Consider the following 27,310-nt stretch of genomic DNA (forward strand, 5'->3'; position numbering starts at 1 on the left):
AACTATCCAAAATTTCACAAAGTTATGAGTGTGTAGACAGAATTATCTTACCATAGTTTTAAAATGATGTGACACTTTGGATTTGTTTGGGACTGTCAAGAGTTTGGTTCCCTAGCTCTGGCTATATGGCATAAGAAAGTTCTACAAGATGCTATTCTATTAGCTGACTAAAATGAACTGCGACCTATAAAGCTTCTAGCTGAAATTAATGGTTGACTGTAAGATAAACGGTTTCTATGGTACTAGTACAGTGTAAACAACAAAACCCCCACTTTGTTTTACCTGATTGCTCCTGAAATGTAATCTTGTCCTTATGTGACCTACTATATTTTGGTAGAAAGTACAGTGTTTCTTTCAAGTTTGTTTCCTACGAAATTGATGGGAGAGGGACAATTATTAAGCAGAAAGTTTAGCATCGTGAAATTTAAAATCCCAAGCGGTATATAAACATTAAAAGAAACTTTGGACTGCTAATCCTAGGAAATGAGTTTTATGGATTGAATTCAACAAGGCTTCAGAAATGGTTCCATCTGCTGCCTAGCAGCTGGTGAAAGGATAAATTTAATTCATTAATTCATTTGGAAAAAAGGATCCAAGTAGTAAAGACTTCATTGCTCATAATGCATATAGGTGGAAATCAGAACTGAAATTTGGCATAATAGATCATCTTTGATAATGAGCAATATTTTTGTCACTATTTTTCCAACAATCCTGAAAATGTATCTAACATGTTTTGAATTATGTGAACCACTATTTTCATTTTTAAGAATTAATTGTAGTTATAAGAGTATAGTTTTCTTTCTAAACTGAGCAGTTTGTGTCTTAAGGCTTATATTCCATTTCCTTGTCTGTTAACTTTGTTTTATATAACTTTGAAAGTCTGCTGTTGCTCTCTGAAACACATCTTAGGTTCATTCTGCCAGTAAGACACATAAGCTGTTATCCCTATCTATTCAAAGTGATGAATTTCCTTTAGCATTCAGGATGAAGACTTAATATAATATACAAGTTTAAAAGTCAGCTTTCACACCAGCTTTCACTCAGAATGCTAGCAAAGGCTCTGTGTCTGTCTGTGTGTGTGTGTGTGTGTGTGTGTGTATCCCTAATTTTCACTGTAGTTAAAAAAATGAGACTTCTTTCTTATCTGCGCCTATCTACTATAAAAAGTTGTGCAGGAGTTAGACATTACAGTCTAGTGACATTTTAATGAAACTTACTGATTTAAGTAACAATTACAACTATTTAATAAAATTAAATAAAGGGGGGAAAGATATAAAACTTGGCATATATCTTCCTGTCTTTCCTTATATCTATTTTTTAAATCCAGCAGTGAATGAAAAGTTATCCAAACTTTGGGGGGGGGGGGCTCCCATAAAGAATTGCCTGGTTTTATTTAGCGTTCTTATTTTTTAACCATATGAGTATAAGCAAATGAGATGATCATTAGTTGCTGACGAATGTACTGAGTGACAAAGTTTAGTCGCTAAAGCAATTATAATACAAGCCAGGTTGAGCATGCAAAATGTGTGCATTTGCGAGTGTTTCTGCCTCAGATGATGATTTCATGAATGATATTTGGCTTTCCCCTGTTCCCTCTGTAGCCCATAGCTCACTGTGGTGGGTTTCTTGGATTTACTATAAAGGTTCTGTTCGCACCCTGTGGGTTGGGTTAAGAATTAGGATTTATGCATTTACTTCTACTGCTGCATTGTTTATACAGCTTTGGTTTAGTTTTGATCCCTTTTTTTTTGCCTTTGAGGCTCTTCCACAGTGTCAGCTGCTGACTGATAGTAGGAGAACGGCCTCGTGGTGTGAATGAAAGGGACCTAGCGGTTGGTAAACAGAGATAAGGAATAAATAGAGCACAGGCAAAAGGAGATAGTTCTGTGAGAGCCCAGATTGCCGCCAGTCTGTTCAAGTGAGATGCAGTGCCTGTCCTTTTCCCAGATTAAATTAGTGTGCGAAATCTCCAGTGACCTCCTCCCCTTCTCCCCATACTCTTTAGCCAAGCTGAACAGCCTCTGCTGTAAAGTATTCATTTTATCCAGGGACAAGTTGGACAATAGAACTCTCCCTGATACTTATGGACAGCTGTCGTCATTCAGAGGGCTTTTCAGCATTTTCATTTTTCATAGGAGTTAAAAGGGTTTATGCCTTGTAACTGAAGAGAGGGTAGAAATACAGAGATGCCAACTCTGAGGTTGCCTGGAAAGACAGGAGGTGGGGGTGGAAATACACCTTTGCCAACCTGTGAAAAGCTGCTCATCTTGTTGTTTTGCTGTTTCTTAAAGGGATTTTAGGATGATAATGTGGTTACACTGAAGCATGAACTGGATGGAGGAAATAACAATAAAGTGCAGGAACATGCAGGGTTTCCAAAAGTTATTGCAATTATTAAAGGTCACCAATGCAAACCTTACAGAGTGTCCCATCTCATTCTTCCTCCTTTTTTTGTATTTAAATCTGCTGCCTTTTTCATTCAACAAACTCCCAAGAAACATTAAAGCCTCATGAGATACCTCTGTGGTCTCATTTTTTTTTTTTTTGTGATTTACTGCAAATATATTCAGCATCTGACTGATTAAATAGACCTTCGGCAACCTTGAGGGTCACTGTGTAGAGTATGTACATAGAAAATGCATCAGCCCATTGTACCCTGGCAGCTAATGAGATTGGTCGTTAAGTAAATGACACAAAGCCTACAAAAAAAGCTTAGCAGCTCACTAGAGTATCACAGAGTGTCCCTGCACACCACACAACGACACAAACACTGGACTAACCTAGCCCACCCCTGCTTTATTCTACATCACTGCTTCCCTGATGTCAGCGCGAGAGGCAGAACAAAGGCTAAAAGGCACACGGTAAGTCAGTCTGACAATTATGCCCTGGGGGAAAGGAGAGCAAATCTTAGCCTAACCATAGCTTGAAAGTCCGTTTTGGACAAGTAGGTCATAATGAAGGGATTGCTTTTGTGCCACTTCCGAACAGGGGCGGGGGGTGTCTGTGGAATCAGTGCCTTTTTCTCTGTGTGTCATCTTTACAAAAGTTTTGAATTTCTAAAGTAAAGCAGAATGGAATGCTCAGTGAACTTAACGTTGCTGTGACTTAAGAGGATGCTGTGGGAAGAAATGCATTCTTTGACAGATCTGAATACAGTAAGCACTATCACCAACTTTACAAGAATCCACTATTTTTCTAGCTTTTTGCAGGACCAAAATCTTTTAAAGATACACTATAGAAATAACTGTGTATTAATTTCAGATTTCAACCTCCTTCTCAGCTGCTTGTTCCCTTGAATAAATGGCATGACATTTAGAATGATGTGTACCAAAATGAAGCTTTTTATCATTTTGGATGTTCAAACACAGTATTAAATCATGATGTATTTTGCTCTCAGTTGCCCACTTGCTTTTGCTGAAAATAAAGATGTGAAGATGTATTGATTGCAAGCATAACACCAGTAGCTGTTTTGTTTTTGTTTTGGTCTTAAAAAAATACATACAGAGGAAAATAGCTGTGGTTGCCTGTTTATGTGATGTGTATGTACATTAGTGATGCCTGAGTTTAGCAGATCAAAGAATCCCTTTCATACACTTCTCTTTTTTTATTCTGAAAAAAAATGGCAACAGGAAGTTGCAATGAAGTCTTGCTTATGCACCTTAGATATTTTCTGCTACTTTTACCTCCCCATGTAGTTACAAGTGTCAGGGAGGGTATTATGTGGCAAGTTATAGTTACAAGATATTTCAGGTAAATCCCATATTTTCTTCTAAAGTTGCTGAAATATGCTGATAACAGTGATAATCAGATAATATATTTTCCTTTGATAAACATGTTAAAATATACAGACCAGAGTGTTGTTTTTGCATTACCATGTCCCACAATCTTCCTTTCATAATTTAGAAGCTACTACGTTTTGGAAAACAAAAATCGCTCATGTGATTTATAAAACTAAGTCAGAATAATCAGATTATTTATGCAAACTTTTCTCACTCAGCAAAGGTTTCCTAAATTGTAATGCATTTACTTGGTCACTCATTTCAGCCAAACTTACCTGAAACTATTTACAGGTACTGGGCATTGTAACCTCAAACTGCAATCCAGACTGCAGTGAAGTTAACAATAATTTTGACATAGATAACAGAACACACACAAAAGGTGTGATTTGTGTGTGACATTTGTCACAAACCAGTTGCTGTAAGTTTATATTCTCTAAAAAACATTTTAAAAGTTAAATTGTAAACAGTGTTAATAGCATGATTACATGGCTAGTACCAGGTTGATCATCTGCAACTGTGCTTTACACCTTCAATTTTTTCTGCTTGGACAGCTGAATGAGAAGTGTGTGAACACTTGATAATTATGATTTTGCCATATGTTCTTGGAAGTGTGTATCCCAGTAACATATATGTTTGTTTAATTCCCTAAAACATGGAATACAACTGTTTATTTTATTTAGTAACAGCTATCTTGAGAAAGTAAAAGTATCTGGTAAGCAATACTAAATTCACTACAGAACATGAAGTATCAGCTAGAGTTTTATTTTGAACTTTCGTAATTAACATTAATGCGTAATTGAATTTTCTCTGCAAGGTGATGTTCTTACCTATAGACGTAATCTTTGGGAATTTTCATAGAATCATCAAGTGGTTCTTACTGTATTGCTTTTGCATTGTAGGCACTTTTAAACAATGGTGTTTACATTAGTTAAGTTTAGGCACCTGTAAGTTACCCAGCCGCTTTTCATGGTCATGTGTTGGTTAAACTTCTTGTCGTGCTTTCATAAGTATTGTACATACAATTTGCATCTAGAAAAATCGTACACACCAGACCCTTATGATAGCATTTTAAAAGTCTAATGATTTCCATAAGATTATCACTTCCCCACCCCAAAAACATGTTCCCCTCCCAAAGACAGATAAACAGAAAACCATTCCTGCATGAGTTTTAAGACTGGCCATCATGTTATCACTTTTCAACTGGGACAAGGCATAGTGCTCAAAAACTACTGTGGCAGGAAGATGCCCCACTGTGGCTAAGACAACTCAGCAGTGCCAGCTCACATCAGTGTATATTTTTATTTCTTAACTCTGTGAGTTTGCTTTATTGGGTCACCCCCCCCCCCAACCCTCAGATTTTCATTATTTTAATTTCAGAAGCCTGAAGCTGACAAGCGCTTCATATTTTTTTCCAAAACAATCTTTTTCATGACAATTACCAACAGGCTGGCACACTAGTGTAGTTTAGTGACATGCAATGTAGCAAATCATAAGGTCAGCAAGTTGCAATCTAAATCTCCGGGTTGACATCTGATTGTGTAAATGAAGAGTGGCTTCAAATACCGACAATCCTGTCCCTCCATGTTTGTAAACAGCATTTGCTGATTGCATTAAAAACCCAAAAAGTAGTGCTGGGTTTTAAGGGTCTTATCAACTGCACTGAACTTCAAGAACTTTAACAAAAAAATATTTTGTGGTTGTAAAATATAACCTTACAACTCTCAGCCAAAATGAAAATAAAATACATCTTGTCATGTCCAGGGAGATGGTGATGGGGAAGACATTTGCCTCAGACCCTGAAGAGCTGGAGCTTGTCATACTAGACCAGGCTAAGAAAATGAGAAAACGACTTGAACCTGTATAGAGCAGCTACCCATATTTCTATGCTCTAAGTTACTTTTGGACAACGAACTTTTGAAACAGCTAAAAAGCAAGATCTTTAGCTATGGCAAAAGCTTGTTCTCAAAGTTAACTTTTTGCCATCTTTTCATTAGCTCTTGGTTTTGCTCTTGTAGGCCAACAAATTGAAATAATATAACCAAGTTTTTCCAATCACAGACGTATTTCTAAAATATACTTTCATTTGAGACCGTATGAAAGTTCCCCACAGTGCCATTGATGACCCAAAAAGTTTTGTCTTTGAAAGTTTACTGCAATTAAAACTTTATTTCCTACTTTTTTCACGATGCAACAGGAAATGTATCACCATATAGCAATCACCTATATAGAACAGACACCCCATCTCTACCTACTGTTATCGGGATACCTATAAAGCAGCTGGAATGGCAGGAGAAAATACTAATAGCTCCAAAGGCACTGTTATGGACTATCAGGTCAATTGACATGATACAGAGTACTAGCTCTGTTGATTCTCGGGGTCCCTCAACCCCCACAAGCCACTTTAAAAGCGATCAAAGACTTATTTGCCCTGCCAGCATCAAATATGTGATATTAAATGAAATAGTTTGCATTATCAAAAAGTGCATTTATAGACCCAAACAGATATTTACAATGTCCAAATACAATCTAACATTTAAATGGGACTTTCCTCCCCGAAGGAGACTATGTTTTCAGAGTGCTGAACAAAATTGTACTTCAGTGACATTTTCTTGTCCCTTAATTATAGTATGAAGATATAAATCCATTTGCAAACAAAATTGCCCTTTTTCCAAATTATGTATTTTGTGCTTGTAAAAATAGCCAAGCAATTTAAACATAATGTGGTCTTTTGCATTTGTCTCTTGCAACCAGATCCTAAACACATTTCCTTAGAAGTAAGACCCACTGAGTCTTACTGAGGCTTTCCTAAAGAATGTGTGGATATAATTGCAGCTTCTTATATGATACCTATAAGATGTAGCACTAAACACTACAAATCTGAGCATCCAGAATTTAATATAAGTATGAATGCTAGGTTCTTGTTACCCATCTACGTTTCATATTAACATCAGAATAATTCCAGAAAACATACATATTTCTCTATCAGGACATGCAATAAATATGTCAAATATGTCAAAAAGGAACGGTTTAACAATTAATTTTTCATAAATAAATGATAGTAATAATATCCTGTTTTCAAAAACAGACAAAAATTACCATCCAAAACAGACGACAAGCTACTAGAAGCTATACAAATTTTGCTGGATGAAATTCCAGAGCAACAATCAAGTGATCATTCGAATATGCCATTTTTACCAGATTTTCTCCAGCTAATCATGGCTTTTGTACAAATGACATTTCCACGATGATAAGAAGCAAACATCATAAAGTAGACTACATGAATTATTGACTGAGTACGATCAAAATACATATTCAGTAAAAGATCACCCTTGCTAAAGAGGAAAAGTGCATAATGTTTAAGTTTGTGGTCAACTTGTTTGAGCGGAGCTTTAGCTGCTCTGTATGTGAACCATCGCTCTCAGCGAAAAGGGTTAAAGAAAACGCATTCTGTTGCATCTGCTTATTAAATCCCTTACTTTAGTAGAAATTCAAATTTTGTAAGATTATTCGTTTTATTGATGCATATAATTATAATCACAAGCCATCTGCTGATTTGGCAGGCATGGTTAAAATCTCTAACTCTCATAACCTTTCAAGTACAGTGCCCTTGGGACTCTATTTCACTTTTATATTTTGGAAAACACATATGAACAAACAAGAGAGGTCATCTGCCGAAAGTCAGATTTGTTAAAAATCCCTCTGTGTTAGAGAACCTGGGCCTAAGCATAAAGAAAGTATCCACCCCTCCCAAAGTATTGTGGTTTTGGTTTTTTAAAATTCTATCTCCAGGAACAGATTATTCTATCATGCAGTTGGGGAATTTGATTTTTTGCTAGGGATTAAAGCTCTTTTCTCTCACTCTTGGGACCATGGTTCCATTTTTAAACTAAAAGAACAAATATTGCTCAGTTTAGTTGTCACAGGTGATTGAAACACATTTGACCTTGCCTGTATTTGAAGCACATTTTATTTGTAGAACTGGTACCGCAAAGCAGCTAAAATACTCAGCTTCAACTGAAAAGTTCCAGGTTTGGATCTTACCATGAATTTGATAAATGTCTTTAGTGAAAAATTTGGTCTCAGTCTTCTATCTGCAACATTATTCACCTTATAGTGAAGTTCTTTGAACAATTATTATTATTATTATTATTATTATTATGCTCTTAGAATAACAATGCTTCTGTTTCTTATGGGGAGAATAGGTTGTACATTTTGTCCTAATATCTGCCTTTCACCATGAAGATCAGAGGCCATTACTTTTCTTTTGAAGACTGGACCTGGCAATACACAAAATGTAGCACCTCATCAATATTCCCTCTGGCCTCCCTTAACTGTACACATATTTGTGTCATGCTGGCCACTTGCCTTTGTTTGTCAGGGGTCATCCACTCTGGCTTCTGCTGGGAAGGCAACAGAGAGTTTGTGGGTGATCAAACTTGAACGATACTGGAATTATTATTTTTATCTGAATATCCTGAAACATGGAGAAACGTTGAGGGGTGGGTGAGGTAGTGAAGTGACTGAAATCTGCAAGTGTAAAACTTGGAGTACATTAAAAGTGCTGTTTGATATTAAAATACTGTTCCATATTCAATTAATCCCAACATAATGTTGCCATACTTTAGACCTGTTTTGTTAAAATTCTCACTGTATCATAAGCTGAAACTTTGCCTTCTGTTTAATCAGCAATACATAAAAGGGATATATGCAGCATGCGTATCGATTTGCACCTTTTGGGAAGTTTGATTCTTGCACCACACCCCCGTTTACAGAGAAACAGGAGGTGAATGCACATGTTTGAAAGTGTCTGCGCAGCTGAAACAAGGGAAACTGGCTGAATGTAGCTCTGGTTTATTTTGCAACCAATTAAGTACGACATCTGTTGAAACACAGGAAACCAAGGCTCCCTTCCCCCCTTTCATAGAGTTATTTGAACTGTTTGTCTTTCATGTGGTAATCACAAATGATCATCTAAGAAATCAAGACGATGGTGTACCAAGTTAATAGAAACTATTTTAAAAGGCTGTGTTTGTCAGGATGGGTTTACTGGGTGTGGAGAGCAAAACCAAATACTCAGGCACAGAAATATCATGATCACCCACTAAAATGGACGTTGTCACCAGGCTATAATCATAGAGCCACTGGGAGTAAGTTCCATTGACCTCAATGGTGATTTTATTTTTCTTACACCTGTATCTCACCTTTCTGCTATCATGGAATCCAAGGTAGTATTTATGGGGTTCGCAGGCAGTCAGCCATCCAGGCACTGACCAGACCCAAACCTGTATAGCTACAGCAAGGTGGTAGCCTCATGTTCCTTTAGACCATATCCTCAACATGAAGTTGATGCCACAGGCAACATTTTTTAAAAGCACAGTTAGTTTCTGTTTGTGGTTGCCTGTAACACACACATTGTGCATGCAAGAAAGGTTGCTACTTGGTATTTATAGCACAGTTCATACAAAGTTTTGGGCAGAGCTCTGGCATACACACAAAAGTTCCACATACGTAGTAAGTTCTGGGCCTTATATCTTATGCACCCTTACAACAGCAAAGGTAGGTCACTCTTATTGTGTAGGAAAGAAAGATGAGATAGGATTAATCAATGGTACCCAGTAAGCTCTTCGTCCATGAGTTGCAAATCTAATACGTTCAAATAAGAAATAAGAAAGAAAGAAAGAAAGAAAGAGAGAGAGAAAGAAAGAAAGAAGGTATCTTGTTCTTCAAGCAAATAATCCTGTCCCCAAAGCCTGAAATGACCTATATAAGGAATTTTTTTAAATCCATAGTAGAGCAATAACTTTATTAGGCTAACCAAAATGTCACAAAATAATGAGCAAGCTTTTGAATTCTTGGCCACTCTTTTGTGACATTTTGTTTGACATAATAAAAGTATTGCCGTACTTTGGATTTTACAATTTTATCTTTGCTTTTTGTGTAAGGAAGTTGCATTTTCCAGCTTTCGATTAGTCATGGCCTTATTAAGATAACCAGGGAAACTCTCTTGAAACAGTCCCTTTCTAAATCAGACCTCAAGGGGAAATAGTTTCACTCTTAGGCTACTCCTGACCATATATTTTGGAAAGTGGATCTGTGGTGGTGTCTAAAGTACTCTATGATCACCTGTTGCTTCTGGAGGTATTTTCAGAAATAGATGGGGTGTGGCTACATGCTGGACTCAACCCCTAATTGTAGTTCTTGAGTATTTACTTTGGTGCAAAGAGAGGAGTGTAATGGCAGGAGATACGGCTTTAAAATGAAACAAAATCATAAGTAGGTTGGACTGTGATTGCATGGGATTATAGTCTCATGGAGTCTGCAGACGAGAGAAAACTGGCATGTTGCCTGACACACAAAATCAACCAATACCATTGAAACACATATTGTAAACGTCCTCCTCCCATGTGTGTGCCCAAATTTGTCTTTACTGCACATGCATGGTGTCGAGTTTCCATGCCCCTGTCTACATTCCAAGCAGCTGTGGGTGGGTGGCATTCATAGAGTGATGGAGGCAAGACATGAAAAGTTCCTGTAAATTTCCATCTGTAACAGACATCTGTTGTCACAGCGAAGCATCAAGTAGTAGACTTAGTAATGTGTGAAGAAACTGTCCCTTTAGCTGAGATTAAATTTTATTACATTTTAGAAGTACATTGACTGGTAAACATAGGCAACCTGGTTTTCAGGTGGTGATACTATCTCCTGTAGGATCTTTGTTAGTTCATTTTTTGCTATAATGCTGCTGTTCCTGGGTGATTTTTTTAAAAAAGAAATTGCTGGATATTTCATAACTTTTAACTCACTTTAAAATAGCAACTTTGGTGGTAGTGCTGGTCCTTTGGGAATGAAAGTTCAGGATTCAAGTACAGTAATCAATAAATAAAATTTCAGGGGATTTATTTGTATAAACTGTCCATAGGAGAACTAAAAAGCTCCAGAACAAATATCAAAATGTGATGAGATGCTGGATTCAGGAAAATGTGTAAAACTTTTCAACTCTACCTATGTGTTCTGCATCTTCATGGCTTTTACTAACTACACATGTAAGGAAAAGTTGTTTCAAAGCTTCACCGCTTTTTCCAAAATCTTGGTCTACTTTTAAACCAAGTGTTAAAGGGAAAGGTAATCATTGCATACTTTAGAGTTTGCATATATAACTGTATTTTATCTGATCCACCATTCATTGAATAATCTTATTTTTTAAACTCAGAGACCAACTCATGCTTTTCTTTCCCCAAGTCTCTTCTCTGTGTAGCTTTGCAACACAAAAACCCTTATTTCTTTCACTTAGCTCTGCTGAAGCATAACTTACTGAAGCTTCACTCACACATGAAAGTCTGTCTCTACAACTGTTCCAGAAAGACTACCACTGGTTTGTGTTTTGTAAGCTGAAATGTGTTGTCCTCAGTGCAATAAATGAACATCCATAATGCTGAAATTCAGAGCTGTAAAAGATGAAGGTAAAATCAGCTGAACTCAACAAGATTGGCATTTCTGGAGGAGTTTTCTAAGGCCAGGCAGAGAGAGAACTTCATATTTCATTTTTCTCCTTCTCTTGTAACTGAGGTTCATGTCTACTACCCCAACCCAATAATCACATCCATCTCTCTCTATCCCCTGGCCCCAGTATTGCACAGTGTTGACATTTGAATGGAGTAGCTAATCAATATGCATGGTGATAACTTCTGGATGTTGACGTATGGATGTTGACTTTGAGGAAGAACTCTGGCTCAGTGCTAGCATCTCTGTTTTGCCTGTGCACAAGTTCAATACAGGTAGGGCTAGAAGAGATCCCAGTCTGAAACCCCAGGGAGTTTCAGTAAGTTGTTTTCAGTAAGTTGTTTCAGTAAGGCTTTTGACAAAATCCTCCATGATATTCTTGTGGAGAAGCTGGTAATATGTGGGCTGGATGAGGTAACTGTTAGGTGGATTTGTAGAAGCTTGACTGGCCCAACCCAAAGAGTGCTCACTAATGGTTCTTCATCATCCTAGAAAAATGTGACCAGTGAGGTGCTGCAGGGTTTTGTCCTGGGCCAATTGTTGTTCAACATCTTTACAAATGACTTGGATGAAGGAATTGAGGGGATGTTCATCAAATTTGCAGATGACACCAACCTGGGAGGGGTAGCAATAGGTATTAGTGAAGAATGATAGTACTGTATCTGAGGAAACACTGAATAACACCTGCACTCTAGAATCTTAGATTGAAATAAATAAACCAAGAATATGTATAAGGAGCATAAAATTGAAACAGCTTCCAAATGTGTTCTTAGTAACCCACTATAAGCATATGATTGAAATCGACTTGCATGTTTTGTATACGGAAGTCCGCTCACCATTTCTGGTGGTGATGTTGCAGCCAGGCATCGGGGCCCCTGCAGTGATCCAGCGGGGGGGGGGGGGCAGAGCTTGACGTTCTCCTTGTTGCTGTCTGAGCCATGTTGCTTGCGCTGGGTGGAGCCATGCCAAGGGGTGACCCCACCAGCCAATCAGCACCAGCAGAAGGTGTGGCCATTGGAAATTTAAACTGCTGCATGGCCAGGGAGACCTCCTCTCGTGCCCTTTGCTGGATCTCCCTACCCACCCACCCTCTTTTTTATGCTTTTTATGACACGACTTTGCTATGGACAAATTTTGGTTGCCACATTGTTGGGGCTAGATAGGAATTTTCCCATTTGGCAAATTGGCACCAGCCATTTGGTTTTCGCCCACCTTGTGGCAATCATCACAACTTTGTGAGGTTAGGCATTGAGTAAGCCTTTGTTTGGATGGAGGGGAGGTTGTAGCCTCTGCCTGCCCCTCCTCATTAAGGATATCCTGTTATAGGGATCCAAGGTGTGTGGATTCTGTCCAATGCCCAGACGTGGGCTAGGGTCATGCCACAACTCCAAGGGGGACCCCTATTTGATGCAAGTCACAGGGCTCCCCCTATTGGTGGTTTACCCTTAGATGGAAACCCTGCAGATGAGCGGGAGTTGAAATATAGCCTGGCTTCAGTGCCTAAGCCACACCACTCACATCTGTAACCAATAAAGTTGTGGCCTATTTGAACCCATAAACCCAAATACTCATGTCTGTGTGTTTATTATCCACTAGGGAATTGTGGGTCACAGGGTCTTGGCATGCAATTGTATTCTTATTGTGATTCTAATACTTTAATTGGTTTTTAAATTTGTGGTATCACTCTGTGCCCTTTCTTCTTCATTCCATTTGTCACCTAATGATGAGATTTAGCTTTTAGGGATTATATGTCCTCCAGCTACTAGGTAATGCTACCCAATGTGACTTCTCTTGACTCTTTACCTACTGCACTATCTAAACTTAAGCTACAGCTTTGCTAATGTAAAGGTAAATACATTTCTCATTACTTCTGCTCTCTTCCTCACAAGGGACTTGTGTCTTCCACTTAACCTCTGATTTTTATATTTCCAAAATCCAGGGAAGCAGTCATTGAGGTTTCTTTACCCCAACAGTCCTTGATGCAACCTAAAACCTGGTTTGCACTTTACATACTAATATAATTAACTCTTCATAACCTCCTTTGCATTCAATTGTAAGAATGTTACAATCCTCCAGGATCAGGAACAGCATGCCTCTAAATACAAATTGCAGAGGATTCATAGATGACTATTGCCCTCAAATCCTGCTTGTGAGCTTCCTTTATGCATCTGGTCAGCCACTGTGGAGAAAAAGTTGCTGGACCAAACAGTTCTAGAATCTGATCCAACATGGTTCCTCTTCAGGGCTTTTTCATTATGCCCAACTTTTTCTCCATTCCTTCTCCTTTTTTTTTTTTTAAAAAAAAAATCTAGTCTGAAGAATTATTATGAAGAACTCAAAAAGCTTGCTCACTACTTTTTTGCATTTTTTAAAATCTTGGTGGTCTTTTTAAGGTATTTGCTTACAAGAATGTATCATTGTCATGATAGCTCTGTATTTCACATAAATGTTCATTTCAAATATTTTAGGGACCTTTCAATGATTTGTCAGTGCAATGCTGCTCAGGAAATGGTAAGAGAAACAGAATTTGTTGGCTAGGAATTTTCTCAGAGCTGTGACTGCAACACTTCCAAGTAAGTATTGCTAAGTGGAGAGTGTAGGAATGAAGTTTAGCAGTGGTAAATGGCTAACACTGGAAATATTTTATTTTCATTTTAACTCTAAAAAGCCAACACCCTTTTGGATTATGTTCTTAGAATGTTGAGAAAGGTTGTGGCGTCATGTTTGCACTACCACTTAAATGTGGCTCAGATACTCACTTTTCTAGAGAGCTGTCCAGGGGCTGAAGTGTTCAACATAGCAGGGGAGCTGTCCAGTTTATGAGACGCTGATAATAGAACAGGATATGGTGAGAAATCAACACTGGCTAGGTAACAAATAAGCAGCTTGATAGCTGCCCCACTGCTTTCTGAGGTGTCAGCAAGATCCTGGTCCAAGCAAATGTTGGGACAGGCTTTTCCTTCCTGAGCATGGTTTAAGGATGGGCTTTTCCCTCTTGAGTGTGGCTTAAGGATGCTTCAAGACAGGCACTATGCCTTTGGTTCTAGGCTTTCACTCAACCCATGCTGCTGCCTCCACTTCTGAGTGTGATCTTGGCAAGGTTGGAGCTGGCATCTGAGACAATTTATGGTTGGCTGGGTCCATTGAATACACAAGCACAACATTTCTTTGGGTGATTGTTCAGGGTCTGCTGACTCCCTTGAAACCTGTAGCTCAGAGATGGGGAACCTGTGGTCCAGCTGATATTGATGGACTACAGCCCCCATCTCAATGGCAATGATGTCTGAGACTAATGATAGATAGAGTCCCACAACATCTGGAAGGCCACCCCTATTCCAGACATAAATGGTAGGCCTAGTGACAGGGGCTTCCTATGGGGAGGATTTTAATCTTGTTCTGAGCTGATCCTGAAAGGACGATAGTGGGGCTCAGTTCAGTCCTTGCCATCTGCCCTAGGAGGAAATCCTATTCTTTAATCCTGGACAGGAACAGGTTGTCAGTGGGATGGAAAAGCCCTTTATATATGCCGAAAAGTGCTTTTCTTTATTATACATTACTTTCTTTTCATATCTGCTTTTTAGGAAGGAGGAGTGAGGCTATTGATAGATCACGTTTAGCTAAAGGCCATGGATACAAGCAGAAGGATGTAGATCAAAACCCAAAGCATCTGTGTTATTATTACTATTTGTCTCCTTACTTTAGTGCCTCCACTGTTTCATGCTGTTTTGCTCAGGGGGGCTATAGAAACTCTAAGCTGCTGATACAAGTCATTAAATGTGTGAGGCTGCATTTGTTTTACTACTCTGGTCTCAGCCTGAAGCTGCAAAGCTAACCATTACATTTGTGGTGGACACGTCCATAAATATAGCACTCCTTTCTTACTTACTTCACATGTGTAGTTTCCTCAGAAGAAAGTTGGAGGCAATGTGAAGATGGGAGCTGCCAAATTCAGGTTGCTTCCAATGTTATTCCTACTTGGAGCAGACCAATTGAAAATAATGGACATTACTAACTTCAGTCCATTCATGTCAATGGGTCTTCTCTAACTTAGTTGGACCCATAGTTTCTTGCACTTTTTATTGGATATCACAGAAATTAGCATTATCACAAATACTCATACATTTTGACTGGCAGATGTTCTAAGTGGAGTCTCAAAGTGAGAGGGACTTTCACTTCATGCTGCAGCATATATTTTGCATGAAGAAGGCCCCCAATTCAGTCCCTGACATCTGCAGTTGAAACAGTCAAGGGAGCTGGTTGTGTGAAAGACCTCTGCCCCAGATCCTAGAAAGATGCAGCCAGCCAGATTAGATCAGGGGTTGCCAATGTGGCACTCTCAAGCGCATGTGTGCCCTTTTGATGGCACCTGCAAGGTTCCTTCCCCTACTGAAAGTGGGCTTAAAAGAAGCAGTCTGTTGTAGCTAATGGAATAGGTTGTGGAGTGTGCTTCATTACAGCATATTTTGTGGTTTCTCCAGATTCCAGTTCATATTCAGGATAAAAGAACAGGATTTCCTTCCAGGGCAGGTGGCAAATGTGCTTGTATGTCCAAAAAAGTTTGATGACCCCCTGGAGTTGACAGAACTGAATTAGATATATAAATATTCTGTCCTGGTTTCTATAGTAGTTTCGTATGATTCTAAAATATTTGAAAGACAGAATTTTGTTTAGTTACCATCTATATAGGGATGCGGGTGGCCCTGTGGGTTAAACCACAGAGCCTAGGACTTGCCGATCAGAAGGTCGGTGGTTCGAATCCCTGCGACGGGGTGAGCTCCTGTTGCTCGGTCCCTGCTCCTGCCAACCTAGCAGTTTGAAAGCATGTCAAAGTGCAAGTAGATAAATAGGTACCACTCCGGTGGGAAGGTAAACGGCGTTTCCATGTGCTGCTCTGGTTCACCAGAAGCAGCTTAGTCATGTTGGCCACATGACCCAGAAGCTGTACGCCGGCGTCCTCGGCCAATAAAGCGGGATGAGCACCGCAACCCCAGAGTCGGCCACAACTGGACCTAATGGCCAGGGGTCCCTTTACATTTTTACCATCTATATATGGCTTTCTTAGAAGTCACACAGGCTAACTCCTCATCATAGATATGGGCAAAAAGTACTGAAATGGTTATATACCATAAGAAAATAATTTGACTGTTATAATATCATTAATCCTAAGATCTCAGGGTGGGGGACAATAAAAATATATGTAAAACTACTCATTTACAAGCTGATTAAACTAACATAGTTCAGTGTGGTCTAATGCATGACCCAAAGGCAGCATGCAGCCTTCAAGGCCTTTTTTTGGCAGCTCTCAGCAATGTTTGAAACCCCTACAGCCCTCACACTGCCTTCCCAAAACCAGGTTAGTGATGCACTGGGCTTTGGAAAGAAGGCATAAGATTCTGACAGGGTTCTAGAGTCCTCCCTCCTCCTTCCCAAAGCCCAGCTTAGGGAAGGAGGTGGGCAGGCTCTAGGACCCTGCCAGAGCCTCACACCTCCTTCTCAAAGTTCAGTGCCTTGCTTAGCTAGCTTTGGGAAGGCAGCATGAGGGCTGTGGGGTTGTCAAATTTTGGTCCCATTTCCCCCTCCCCATGTGTGCATGACAAGGCAGTGTATTGGCCCACAGGTTCCATGTCAAAGTACTCTTGTGGCCCGCATAGTATGAAAAGTTGGGCTGTCCTGTGTTATATCATGAGGAACTACAAGCTTATAAAAATGCAGTTTAATGTTTAAAACAACCAAAAATCTACTTAAAGTGTATTGTCATAGATATTCATTTAATTTTCATTTAAAAATAAATAAATTGAATGAAATGGAGAAAAAAGTACGTAATTGAGTCAAGATATTAAAGGTATTGAACTTGAAGACTCTGGTAGAGCATCATAATAAACACTGTTATAGCAATTTTCATAACTAGATATGTACAAACACTGTCAAAAGAAAAGTGCACAATAGATGCTGTTGGTTCATAATCCTCCAGATTTTGGAAGTTTACCAAGTCCTTTGTAGGCCACTCTTCATTGCTGGCGGGTTGCATTTGCCTTGGTGCATCGCAAGTTCTGCAGGCCTCTTTTAAAGGCACAGCTGACCTGCCAAAGGAGGGGGGGGGGGAATCTGGCAATACTAAATGTGATAGAGCATCACTACCTTCCTGTGTGTCAGCAGATGAATTGTGGGCTTTAAGCCCCAATTAACCCACATGTTGTACTCAATCACAGGCATTATGCTATTGAATGTATATTAAGAAGCCACCAACTGTTCAGCTGTATACTTCCCTCCCACCTTTTGAGCACCCAGGGATATACCTCCTAATGTTATACTACTACTAGTAGTAACAAATGGTCAGCTCACACCATTAGCTTCTAAGGAGATCACCAACTGCCTGAGACAACTCTGCTGCTTTTTCTCTATTGTAAATTTTTTAAAAAGTATTTTAAATAGCGAATCACCCTGATTGTCTTGCAAGAAACACAGAATATAAATACATCAAATCAATAATAAATAATGGTTTGGAGGATCTGTCAGAGGCCTTCTATGAATGGAAGTGGAGAGGTATTTCCTCTGTTTTTCCTATCCAATGCAGCACCACACACCGTCTCCCATAGTGATTCAGAGGGTCCCCAATCCTTTGTAGCAGACTTTTCTGCAGAGTAAAAGAGAAGTGCAATCCTGAGAACATTCCATTCTGAGAGCAGAACCACTCATGGAACTCTGGGTCCAGCCCCAGGGGTGCAACAGAATTGGGTTTTTGTACTGGAGCATATATAACACAACTTTGAGTTGGTGAACTTAGATTTTAGGGGGTGGGGTGTAAACAACCAGTGCAACCAGTGGAAGGCTATTGAGATGACAAGTGAAGCAAATATTAATGGTGGATTCCATATTTGTTTTTGTTTGTTTGTTTGTTCTGCATTTGTTGATTCTGCTCTTTCTCTAATGAGCATAGGGCAGAGTGAAAGTTTCAGCCATCTCTACCGGTTTCCCTGCAACAACTCTGTGAGATAGGTTGGGCAGAAAGATCATCACTTGATCATAAACATAGGAAGCTGTGCTCAGATCACTGGTCCATCTAGCTCCATGTTGCCTACATTGACTAGCAGTGGCTTTCTAGGGTCTCAGACAAGGGCTTTTCCCAGTCATGTTTGGAGTTGCCATGCATTGAAACTTCGACTTACGTTATGCAAAGTATGTGCTCCACTACTAGAGTTCAGTCCTTTCCTAAGATACAGGGTTAGGCAGTGAACATGGGCATTTAAACCTGGGCCACCTCGGTCATAATCTGACACTCTAACCAGTACATGTGGGGACCCATATTATGGGAAGAAAGGAACAATGTATGCAGGCAGAGAATGAGAAGCAGTGGGACTCTGTAGCTGGGATGGAACAATGGAAGCAAAGACTTACCTTGTATACCTCTGCCTGGAAACTTTCATCTTTGGGAGAGGCACTCCTTGTACTGCTGCTCATCTTATGTCTACTTTGTACTTAGGTTCCTCTTATGTCAACTAAGACCAGGGCCTACCATGTGGCAGCAACTGCCCTTTAGAATGTGCTTTCAATGAACACTGGGTAGACAGGCACCTACTGTATTGGCATTTAGACAGCATTTAGTTCACCAACACTTCCCCTAAGGAGTGATCTGGCTATGTTGATCCAGCTAAGGTGATGTGTTAATTTGATTTACTGATTTGTGATATATTTTGTAATTGTTTTATGAATGCTATTTTATTTTTATTTTATGCTGTTTATTGCTATGATTCTTTTTGTTAATACTGATGGTATATAATTTTTTTGCAAATAAATGAATAAACACAATTTTTTCACATTAACCTTACAGTGGTACCTCGGCTTAAGAACTTAATTTGTTCTGGAGGTCCGTTCTTAACCTGAAACTGTTATTAACCTTTAGCTAATGGGGCCTCCCGCCGCCGTGCTGCCGCCGCCACGTGATTTCTGTTCTTATCCTGAAGCAAAGTTCTTAACCCGAGGTACTATTTCTGGGTTAGTGGAGTCTGTAACCTGAATTGTCTGTAACCTGAAGCATCTGTAACCAGAGGTACCACTGTATTTGTATATGACATGTAATGTAGGTCAGGATAAGACTGGCCTACATGCATATAGCAGCGTGCACTAAACTCTGTACGAGATATCCAGGATGTTGATAGGCTGGAATGTGTACAAAGGACAGCAACCAATTTGATCAAGGGTCTGGAAACCAAGTCTTAAGAGGAACAGATGAGGGTGTTGGGTAGGTTTAGCCTGGATAAGAAGAAACTAAGTGGAGATATGATAGCCATCTTCAAATATCTCAAAGGCTGTCACATGGAAGCAAGCTTACAGATGGAGCAAGCTAGTTTTCACCTGCTCCAGAGGGTAGGACCCAAATCCAAGGCTTCAAGTTACAAGAAAGGAGATTCCAACTAAACATTAGGAAGAACTTTCTGACAGTAAGAGCTATTCAACAGTGAAACAGACTCCCTCAAGAGGTTGTGAACTCTCCTTCATTGAAGCAGAGGTTGCATGGGTATCTGTCATTGATGCTTTAGTTGACATTGCCTTTCCACTCTACAATTCATTTATTCTATGGTTCCATATAAATTGGGGATGGTGCCAACTGGTGCAATCCTGACCCCCTCCCATGCTAATTTTACATGACTTTTCATCTGCAAAGCCCTCTTATGCAACGTATTCCACATGACATAACTTTCTACTGTATATTCATTCAACCTTATCTGTAAAATAGTCATACATAACTTTAAGGAAAAACCTGGCTTGGATACAACAAACCTCCAGAAGTGCAGATTTCCACTAGGAAACAACCACAAATAATGCCCCTCTCCTTTCTCCCACTGTTCTTATTCAATATATGGAGGACAGAATCAGGGAGATGGCCTTGATACATTCTGAGGTATACAGGGTCCTAGCCAGTTAATCAGTGAGCAATTTTGCTTCTGTTAAGAAGGTGACAGTGAACCAGCAAAATGCTTATTTGCAACATTTTCACAAGTACATTTAAACAGCTACGTAGCACAGCTTTTTCCAGTTGTGAGGGTGAACACATAGAACTATCTGTAGTCCACTCTGAATAGTTTGCTCCATATTTTCCAGATAAAGTCTTGTCACAACCATTTTATTTGGGTGCTCCATTTATGTCAGGGTCTGTACCAGCAATCAGCTTAGCATCCATTAGTCACAGTTGCTTGGGTGAGTTTTCAGATTATTAACCCTGAGGATGAACTTAGGAAAGTCTGTGCCATAATATGGCTGCTCAACTCTTGAACTTTCTAATAATAGCAAGTTGCTAGAGGTTAACAGATTTCTCATTCACTGAGGGATCTGTTCCTGTTTTCCTGAAGGAGGTCTGATAGATTTGTGACCATCTAGTGACCTAGGTAGTTATAGACCAGTCCTGATTTTCCATTTTGGGACAAGATGGTTAACAGGCAGTGGGTGACTAGGTGCACAATACAGTGGTACCTCGGGTTAAGTACTTAATTCGTTCCGGAGGTCCGTTCTCAACCTGAAACTGTTCTTAACCTGAAGCACCACTTTAGCTAATGGGGCCTCCTGCTGCCACCGTGCTGCTGGAGCACGATTTCTGTTCTCATCCTGAAGCAAAGTTCTTAACCTGAAGCACTATTTCCTTGTTAGTGGAGTCTGTAACCTGAAGCGTATGTAACCTGAGGTACCACTGTATCTTGGGTAAATCTGCTTAGCTGTATCCTTATCAGTCAGGTTTCTGACCAGCTTTGGAGTTAGAAATTTCTTTGCTCACTGTGGTGGCTGGGACTGATGGGCGTTTAGTCCAAAATGTCTGGAAAGCACCAGATTTCACATTCATTTCTGGGCCCAATTAAAGCTGCTCACATTTGTGTTTAAAGCCCAAATGATTTAGCCCCCAAATCCTCTGCAGACCCGCTCTGGTGTTACGGTCAGCAGAAGGGGCCCTCTTTGTAGTTCCATCCCCTTCAGAAGTTTGAGAGTGTGTATCCTTGGAGAGGACACTAGTAGTATACTATGCATACCTTTTGCCAAAGTGACAGGTGCCCCACCGCTTTGAGGTGTCAGGTGTAATTTGAGATTTAAGCCCTCCCCTTCCCTCCCCTCTCTTAGCATTTCCCTCCCTAAAAACCCATTTTAATTCATTCCCTCTTTCTAATCCCTCTTTTTGTTGGCCTCTCTTTTTATTTCATTGTCTCCCTGCCCCCATGTGAGAACGTGTGGAGCCTGTGCATTCTTCAAGAGCTGTAGTCTGTTCTGAGCATTTCCTGCAATGTCCAAGGTTCAAGAGCAGGGGAAGAAGCATACCTACCTGCTCCTACCTGTGTTACAGATTCTAGAAGGTGGTCCTGGGAGACATTTGTTCTCTCCCCTAGGCAGTGCCTCTTTCTATAAAAAATGTTTAGGGGGTACTATCATTCCATATGAGACTCAGGAAACACCGTGACAGGAAATGAGGCTGCCATCAGGGGTAGCAACGGAACTGATGATTCACTGTGCTAGAGAAGAAGCTATTATTTTTATTATTTTTTAAATTGGTTTCTTCTCTTGTTAGATTCACAAAATGTTTAGGGGTATGCATATGCCTGCGTCCCCCCAGAAAAAAAGGCACTGCCCCTAGGAGTTAATCTTGTTAAACTCCTCTCTGCCCAGTATTGCCACCCCTGCTTTTGGATATGCACATAAAATCAGCGAGAGACATTGCTGAGTAATTTACAAAGCAGTGTCATTAGAACACGTTTGACACCCAGCCCCATTTCTTCTTTTCATCTGAACCAGGTGTGGCAGTAGCTCCCCTGAATGAATGTCTGCAAATGGTGATGTATTGGATAAAGGTGAACAAAGTGATGCTGTATCTAAACAAAAGAGGGATTATGAGAGGAAGAATCAACCATATTCCTTTCGGGGGAATTGCTTATTCTGGGTGGGCTCACACTCACTTTTAGGTGTCAGGATAGGTGAACAGTTTTTGAGTACTTTTGGATCCAGCTCTGCTCCAGGATGCCCAGGTAGTACTTTTACAACAGGAAATATTGTGGCATCTTAAAGACTAACAAATGTGCTGCAGCATAAGATTTAATGGACCAGAGTCTACTTTATCAGATGTACAAAAGTTTATCTCGAAACAAATTTGTTATTAAAATGCCACAAGTCTTTTTGCTGAGTTTTCTGAAATGGAATAAACTGGCTGCCCCTCTGGAACTAGGTAGTGCTTGTTGCCTGAAGTGCTTTTTATAGGCTTCATCTCATTCACCAACTGCACCCACAGCTACAACACAAAGACCATGCTACTGGCACTCATACTGTAATGGCATCCAGATTTGGCTACTGTAGAGTAATACATGTAGGGCTGTCCTTGAAGATGGTCCATACATTCAAGCTGGTTCATGATGGGGGTGGAATTGAAAGCTGCCAATGGTCTATGCTATCTATATGTTATGCTATTAATATTCTGCTTTTCAGGCATGATCCCCCCCACAAAAAGTTTCTTATAATTGAAATTGCACATAAAAGTATAATATATATTTGGCGGGTATGCAGCCACTGATGTCATCAGCCAGATTCTCCAAACCCTTCCCTTTAGAGGGAGTGGACTGAAGGTGGATGGCTGTTAGCAATGGATGGGCAGTTGGAATGCCTGGGAGTTGATGGTAGTGCAGGGATCTGCCTGGGCCACATCCTCTGAAAGCATCCTAGATTCCAGAGTAGCACAAGTCTGAATCCTGACACCATCCAACCAAACCATTTGTCTAATTAGGAACAGTTTTTTAAAAGAAAGTCTAGTCCTTATAGAACTGAGATATTTGTTTATTACGGTGTTATGAATGTTGTGGTTTTATACTGTAAACCACACTGTGATCCTTGGATGAAGAGCAGTATAAAAATTTAATAAAGCAAGCAAACAAGCAAGCAAACAAAAAAACACAGTCAGGTTTAGTATGTAAGAGAAGCAATGATAGTAGCAAAAAACAAAACATTGTTCAGAGATGGAATTTCTTGATTCCTTTTGAAGCTGTTTATTTTCTCTGGGCCAAAGTGAGAGATGCCCAGAGAAAATTATGGAGAAATCAATGATTTCATGTACCTGGGATAAGGGGACAGATTGCCTCCTCTGCATTTGTGCTCTTTCTAAGTCAGGTGTTATTTTTGTGGAAAATAAATGTTTTCTCTTTTTTAGTATTTAAAACTTTTTAATAGTGCTGACGACAACATAGTCAATTATCCCCATATTGCATTGTTGTGTATTGGGTGGTGGGGTGGATGCATGTGTCTTTGTGTGTGAGAGAGACATACAACAACAGTGTAATATAGATTAGTTAATGTAGGAGATTAGAGGTGGGCCTAAAATTATCCATATGGACCAGCTGCTTATTGCATCTTAGGTCGCCCAGTTCTATATGCCCCCTTCGTCCCTCTTCAAGCACAAATAAGCACAGTTACATGCAGATGCCTTCTACTATTGTGAGACATGTGCAAATTTTTTTAAAAAATGCATAATTAGCAAACGTTTTGCATGACATGAAGATTAAGCTACCTGGATTTGGCGAACTGGGATATGTCCATCCTACATATGAGGGCCACCAGGGGGCACTGAGCATGTGAAGAGGGGCACAAGATGCAGCAACAGACCCCATCCTTGACCTCCATATACCCATCAACTCTTGTCAACAAACATACCCAAGTTCTTTCTTTGTACAGAAGGGCCAGTGAAGGCGTGGGTGGCAGAGGTAGGACCTACTCCAATGGTGCTAAGCCTTCCATGCCAACCTTTGGCACCCTCCAGATATTTTGGACTGCAGCTCCCATCAGCCCCAAACAGCAGGTTGGCAAAGGCTGCCTCATGCATTCAGTAACCCCAGATTCCTGATGACACGTCTGCCATAAAGCCTTCTCAAACTATTTTTACATGGCATTTTACATTACCTTCTACCATGCAGATATAATCACCTCTTCATGTGCCAGTGGATGCTGCAGTACTTAAAAAAAAAATACAAGCAGGAGATTCCCAAAAGCTGTAAAGCTATTGGATTTTTGCAACATCTAAGGCAGTGGTAAAAGTAAAAAAATAAAAATGCAAGGGCAGAGTCATTTGACTGTTATTTTTTTTTGCCCCACTCCTTTGTCACTGCGCACGCACATTGTATGGGTTTTCTATAAAAAAATATAAAAAGGCTTGTGGTACTTTTTCCTTTGTAAAATCATTGCACAACAAACATCCCCAATATACAAACAAGGCTTGAGCTCCTGTGTTTGTCCACAGCTAGAGCTACAGATGAACACAGTGTAGTTGTGTGATGACAGGAACAGCTGACTCATTAGTAGAGAGCAGTGAAAGGTAATTAACCCTGGGAAAAGTACAGCTGCCATGCGAGCTGTTCCTTTCTGTAGGATCTGATTAGAAATTAGTGTTAAACCACTGATTCTTTTAAAAAATGTCATTGATAATTCACTTTCACTTTCAGGTGTGGCCCCCCGAAAAAGGGCCTGGAATGGTACTTGTGGTGTCGTCAGGCTGCTGTTTTTAAAAAGGTCATTAATCGAGAGAGAAAAAGGCTGTTTGAGAAAACACCACACACCTGTTTGGCTCCCAACGGAGTTTTCTAATTATGATCACTGAATGTTTTGAGGACACACTTAAAATCTGTGGACAATGTGAAGAACGCTTGAAACGATAGATAGACAAATACATATTAAGTCAGGGAATTGTTCTTTCAAAGGAAGGAATTGGTGTACTTTTATGTTGATCGTGTAGATTGTTTTTAGCATCTGCTGGAAATCATTTTTTTTACTTGTCAGCATCTTATCTTTATAAACAGCCCAATATTGGGGACTGTTTATACAGATGTTGCATCATTAAAAGAATAGTAAGCGAAAACAGGTTGCAGCAGAACTAAGTTTGACATAGTATATATAAAGCCTTATTTGCCTTATTCTTACTTCATCACAGGCTTTAACAGTATTTGGGATAACTAGTACCTGTTTTCTTGCGTGTGTTAATTGGGTGTGTGTGATTGTATTCAACTATGTAACTGTGTTTCTAGCTAGTGATATTTGCAGATACATAATCTGTAACCCTCACTCTACAGTCACTGGTGCAGCTTTAGAAATTGTTGGCTGCAGGATTTTGGGGTCAATAAGAAAGATGCAGTTTTCAAAACACGTTTTTGAACACCATTATGGGGCCCGAGATGCAAGATGGAATCAACACAATTTAACCAGTTTAACGTGGTAACTGGTATAGTGACAAGTTGCATATGTTGGTTACTCTTTGTTTTGTTTTGTTGTTTTTAATGCCTTGAATGGCAGGTCTTGGGCAAGTAGTGAGAACAGGATTCATATCTTCCCAGAAAACATATAAAATCAGAGTTAAGTCTGATTGTGCAAGGCTCACCATGAACCTGTGACATGTCAAATTATTCAGGAGCCCAGTCATGTTGCTTGAACTGGGCCCTCAGAGCCTGAGGAAACTCTCCTAGACTAAGTGTCTTATATCTTCCAATTATAATGTCAAACACATGCATAGCTTATGCATGGTCATCAAAGATTGTCCATAAGCACAATGCACTAAATGCTGGGAAGGCCTGCCTCTAACTGTTAGGGCAGTTACAAATCTTTTAGAGGTGGCAGACTGCATTTCACATGGCACTGTTGAATTTAATGAACATATGTGATTTGCATGCTCAAAGATGGCACACTCCTTTCTTTTGTGTGACTCAATCCCCTCCCCACCCCACTCCTTTGGGGTATGTCTGTCATGTCTATTGAAGTAAGAAACCTTTGTTCACAAAGAAGAACGGGACTGTGGCTGAAGCCTGAAAGGAATAGCTTTTTTCTTGTTGTTGATGCTGAAGATGAGGGTGATTTTAAGGTATTTGCAGTGCACAAGGCGCTTTACAATTATTTTACTATTATCATTTTGAAACATTTGTTAGGAGACAGCAGTAAAATAACTGAAATAATTAGAAGACAAAAGGCTAAGAATTTCTAAGTATCCCAGTGATGCAATGGGTAGAAAAGGGGGTTCCCCCCTCCCTTTCCATTATTTCTTACACTGATAAACCAAGCTTCAAATCCCTTCATGTACATGCAGTTCAATAACCTCAGGCATTTCAATGTTCTTATCCTGGCCTACCTCAGATGTTTGTTAATCCATGAGAAAATGTCTTTAAAACTTTTTCACACTGATAAGTGATATAGAACCACAATACCTTAGGATTTCTATAAAATAGCACACGCTTTGCTTTCAAAGCAGTGTTCTCTTCCATCCTAAAGAGCAGGAACATACACACACCATATGCATGAGCGTGATCACAGGAGAGGGAAATGGTATATTCCTACAAATAAAGTTCCCAGAGATATCCCCTCCCTTTGTGGTGGAAGTGTTACAGCTCATAGGGGCATTGCAGCAGAGTCCTAGGGCTCATCAACACAGCTGCAAATAAAACGTTTTAAATGTGTTGTAAAGTGCAATATAAAATGTGACACTAGGTGGTGACAGTGAGCTATGCAAAGTTCAACATATTTTTCAAAACATTTTTTAAAAAAGCATTTCCCCAGCATTTTTTATATGTGTGTAGATTCCACCCTAGTTACTGCTATGAGTAAGCCTGTGGTAGGGCAAGTCTAGTGGCTGTAGCTGAGCAGGTTCCTGTATTAAATCTTCCTCCCATCCTTATTTAGGGTTTCTGCTGCAGTGTTGCCACTATTGAATAAGTTAGAAGTAGAGCCTGGTTGGTTGCCCTTTTCACTCTGTGGTAATGAACTGCTGTGCAAGGGCTTCCTTCACATCATCTTCTTCCTTCAGTGCAGAGAGCCAAGGCTGATCAGCAACATTCCTCACACACTCAGTTCATTGTAGCTGGATATGACAAGGGCCTTCTCATTTCACTTGCCCTGACACAGGCCATCAAAGTGATGGGTGCTTGGATGACAAAAGTATATAAAGGCACACTTTTGTAGATATAGTAAATGTAGAAATCCTTTCAGGCCAGTTAGTTCCTGGTGGAGAATGGTGAGCATGACATTGATTCTGGAGTGTT

The 27,310-nt window shown here is 39.9% G+C and overlaps 1 protein-coding gene across 12 annotated transcripts in view; it reads left to right on the forward strand.

The window, feature by feature from the left end:
• The window catches only part of ST18 (ST18 C2H2C-type zinc finger transcription factor), a 185,699-nt gene that overhangs the window by 62,819 nt on the left and 95,570 nt on the right, over positions 1 to 27,310 (forward strand). Inside the window, exon 1 of one of the 12 annotated variants that reach the window (XM_083450970.1) lies at positions 2,732 to 2,861. The exons of 10 other annotated variants lie outside the window; for them this stretch is intronic. The gene's annotated coding sequence lies outside the window, so the exon portion shown is untranslated. Of the gene's footprint in view, positions 1 to 2,731; positions 2,862 to 27,310 lie in introns of those variants that run through there. One more of the 12 variants, XM_083450977.1, reaches the window with a different exon arrangement.

The sequence above is a fragment of the Podarcis tiliguerta genome (genome assembly GCF_965153285.1).
Source record: "Podarcis tiliguerta genome assembly, chromosome: 7".
Classification (NCBI taxonomy): domain Eukaryota; kingdom Metazoa; phylum Chordata; class Lepidosauria; order Squamata; family Lacertidae; genus Podarcis; species Podarcis tiliguerta.